The 4,376-nt window shown below is 36.8% G+C and overlaps 1 pseudogene; it reads left to right on the plus strand.

Annotated features, from left to right (window-relative positions):
- The first annotated feature begins 298 nt into the window (after window positions 1–298).
- LOC120219225 lies at window positions 299–3,927 on the plus strand (annotated as a pseudogene).
- The last annotated feature ends 449 nt before the right edge of the window (window positions 3,928–4,376 follow it).

The raw sequence follows: 4,376 nt of genomic DNA on the forward strand, positions 1-4,376 counted from the left end.
TGAATATTGATGAGCTCGACTCAATTCAAAAAATTTAACGTTGATTTTGACTAGATTTAAAAGTTCGTGAGCTTAAAATTGACTCGAACTCGAAATTAAAAATTGAAGCTCGACTCGACTTGAAGGCTCACGAGCTCAAAATTGTCCAGTTCGATTTGAAAGCTAACAAGTTTAAAATTTTCGAGGTTGACTCTAAATAACAGATTGAAGCTCGATACGAGCTCGATATTACTTTCCTCGATTGTTAGAGTTTAACATGTTGCACATTTAGTTCAAAGTTTTTCACTTGCAGAGTTCTTGCGGATTGAAGGACGGTTACCTAGATCAGTCAAAATGGAGGACAGAGACAGAGATCAAGGGCAAGAAAAGGATGACGGTATGATAGATAGAGACCGTGAGACCTTAAAAAGGGATGAACTTGATAGAATTTATTTTGGAAATAAGGATGCTGGAAGTCATAAAACTTCGTTATGTTCTAGCAAGGATAAATTCATTGGAAAATCCATTAATGAGCCCGACCACTCTAGCTGTGAACAGTGCACTCCTAGTTACCGACTTCTTCCAAAGAATGTATGCAGTTTTTTCTTCTTAATATTCCTTGTTTTTATAACCCAGCTTATATGTTGATGCTCTTATAAATTATAATTACTCGTTTAATGCCTTCCAAAGCTATTGGTTTTGAAGTTCTGAATGATAATTGGGTTTCTGTCACTTCAGGGAGTGAAGACTACTTTTTCAAACTAATGCGCAAAAACCAGTATGAAGAAATCCTATTTCGATGTGAAGATCACAGGTTGGATCATCTCCTAGCTTTTGAATAAATTGTGTGTGTTTGTGTGAGCCTTTTGCTGATATTGCTTAAAATATATCTTGTTATTTCACTTTTAGTTAGTTTGGGAATTATTAATTATCTTTATTACTTGTTGTCAGGTTTGAACTGGATATGTTGTTAGAGTCTGTGAAGGAAACAACCAAGAAAGTAAAAGGACTACTAGAAAATATTAACAAGGGTACAATAAAAACAGATGGTCCAATTTGCATTGAGCAGCACTTCACAGGTTATAAGCTGACTAACAAGAATAAAATATATGCATATGCATATGCATATGCATTGTGTAATGCACCCTTTCCTTTTTTTTTTTCCTGATTGCTGTTCTCTTATGATCGTCAATGCAGTTCAGAATATTAGGTGCATTGAACGCTTATAGGATGACTATGGACTTGATGTGATGGATCAAGTAAGGAAGAACCAACTATCTCTGCTAATTATTTTAACTCGGTTGAAGCAGAAACAAGAAGAATGGGCTAGCTTTCGTTCCAATTCTAATAAAGTTTGGGCTGAAGTTTATGCTCACAATCATCATAAATCACTTGATCACAAGAAGCTTCTCTTTTAAGCAGCAGGACCCCAAGAATTTAAGCACAAAAGGTATCTTTATCATTTTCCTTTTAATGGGGAAAAAGGGAACTAGAGTTTGATCATTGAATATATTGGTAGATAATCCTTAAAATTATACCATGAATACCAGCAAAGAGTCCCGACTCCTGAACTATCATGTTTCCTCTGGTTCATGCACTGGAGGAACTTCATGCATATCTGATCTCTGTCTTCTAGTTGCTTGGCTAATTATGGACAACTTTCGTACTTTTAAGACAGTTTTATACTGGAAATGAACTTACTAATTGAAAATTTATGCATTTGACTCTTTGTAATAATTCTGGACCTTGGTTTTTTAGCTGAATAAGTGTACGACACTTGGGTGGTTAGAATGCTGTCTCTTCTCACTGCCCACTTTTCATATTTTTACAGCTCTATTGGCTGAGATCAATGGATTAACTGAGAAGAAGCAAGAAGAAGATGATGTGCATCTCGCTATTGCTGCTGGAAACAGACGATCTATTATTCCAAATATGGAGTTTGAATATCCTGATCGTGAAATCCATGAAGATCTTTATCAGCTCATGAAATATTCCTGTGGAGAAATGTGTACAACCGAACAGTTGGATGAAGTAATGAAAATATGGACTACATTTCTTGGAACCCATGCTTGGTCTCCCGTCTCATCCTCAAGGAGCAGAGGACACTGAAGATATTGTGAAGGCTAAGAACATCCATGTCGAAAATGGTAACTCTAGTTTTGTTGAGAGCGAAGGGAATGATGCCACAAGGCTATTGTTTGAACTGCAGGACGGCAATTGTTTTAGATATAATGAAGAATCATTTAGACAACATATAGTTGAAAGGGAGGAAGGCGAGTTCTTCCCAGATGGGGACGTCGAGGAAGGTGGGTTCTTACCAAATGGGAACGTCGAGGAAGGTGAGTTCTTTCCAAAGGGGGATTTTAGTGCCTATAAGATGGAAGATGGTGCATCTGAGGATAGTGAGAATCGTGTGCTTTCTGGTAAGGGTAATAAAGGGGAGAGTAAATGTGAGGCTGAAGGGATGTCTGATGTCGACGAGGTGGAAGGAGATGAAACATTGTTACCATTTTCAGAACGTTGTCTCCTAACCGTAAAGCCCCTTGCAAAGCGTGTCCCCTTCAGCATCAAACGAGAATGAGACGGATTCACGGGTTTTTTACGGAAATGACTCATATTATGTGCTTTTCAGGCTTCACCAAGTAAGTACCCTTCTATTGAATTAGTAATATTTAACTAACCTTAATGATATTTGTTGCATGGTTTGTTCTTCAACTTATTAACCTCTTGAACAATTTCAACAGAAATTGTACGAGAGATTGCAATCAGCAAAGAACAATTTGCCATCTGCATGTCGGAAATGGATGCCTTTGAGTAGTACTTCAAGTCCTACTGATCTCTATGGCAGGTAATTTAGTTTTAACTTTTGGTGCTGCCGGCACTACTATCTCATTTTTAATTTCTACTCTTATTATGATACAGGTTTATGAGTGCACTTTACAAATTACTTGATGGCTCTTCTGATCATACAAAATTTGAGGATGATTGCCGAGTTATCCTTGGACCACAGTCATATGTTCTATTCACGATGGATAAGTTGATTTATAAACTTGTGAAACAGGTAATATTGATTTCTTTCCGAAGTTTCGCCCTTCTTTTCCTCGGCATTTCCGATTGTAAAGTTTTCATCTTTGTGGTTCCTGCCTTAGCTTCAAGTGGTTGCAAGCGAAGAAATGGACGATAAGCTTCTTCAACTCTATGCATATGAGAAATTAAGAAACTCTGGAAGATTCACTGATGTTGTTTATCATGATAATGCCCGTCTTATCCTTCATGATGACAATATATATCGTATTGAATGTGTACGTATTTCGTTCTTTTTTTAGCTTATATTAGTTGTTTATTTGATTTCTAGACTTCGATACGACAATTCATATGCACTCTGCATCTTACATTTCATGAATGCAGTCATCCACACCAACTTGTCTTTCCATTCAGCTTATGGACTATGGGAACGATAAGCCTGAAGTGATGGCTGTTTCCATGGACCCTAATTTTGCAGCGTATTTGCACCACGACTTTCTCTCGGTTGTTCCCGATAAAAGAGAGAAATCTCGGATTTTCTTGAAGAGTTACAATGAGAATAAACGATGCACAAAGTTTTCACATTTATTCCATGGAGTCTTGCATCATCCTGACAATATATAAATGTGGTGTTTCCAGGAATATAAAGAAATGTATGGATGGTGATGACCTTTCTTCAACACGCGAGGCGGCTGGACTTACTATGTTTAATGGCTTGGAGTGCAAGATTTCTTCCAATTCTTCCAGGGTATAGAGTTGCATTTTTTTTTGTTTATATATATATATACATACATACATATATGTATGTATGTGATAAGCTAATGAGTAAAAATTTGCATGTGTTAGGTCTCCTATGTTATAAATACAGAGGATTATTTGTTTCGAGTGAGACGAAAGCCAGCCTCTCATCAGAACCACCAATGACATACTGGCTGGCGACTCCAAACGGCACTCGATTCGATTACGAAGGCAACAGTGGTTCCGTAGATTGCTTTGCGACACAATCTTTGCATCAGATGCGGTTGTGTTCTGTCCGGTTTGGAGGCATTGCATAGTTCAACAAAACAAGGCATATATTGAGGAAAAGGGATGCAAGGACTGAGACAGGGAAGACTCAGAGGATTAGTTGGGTGGTTAAAACTTATATTTATATATATAATATACATTTTGTAGACACCCGATTTTGACCGGACATAAAAAATATTATAAATATTAATTATATATTATTATTATTATTATTATTATCTTTAATATTATATTTTACATGTTTTTCAAGTTTAATACCTGAAGTCTCAACATGCCCCACCAAGAGAAACATATCAAGTGCAGGAATATATATATCCACCGAAAGTTTTAGCAAATTTCCAAGTCAA

Source organism: Hibiscus syriacus, unplaced genomic scaffold (assembly GCF_006381635.1).
Source record: "Hibiscus syriacus cultivar Baekdansim isolate YM2019G1 unplaced genomic scaffold, ASM638163v2 tig00110206_pilon, whole genome shotgun sequence".
Lineage (NCBI taxonomy): Eukaryota > Viridiplantae > Streptophyta > Magnoliopsida > Malvales > Malvaceae > Hibiscus > Hibiscus syriacus.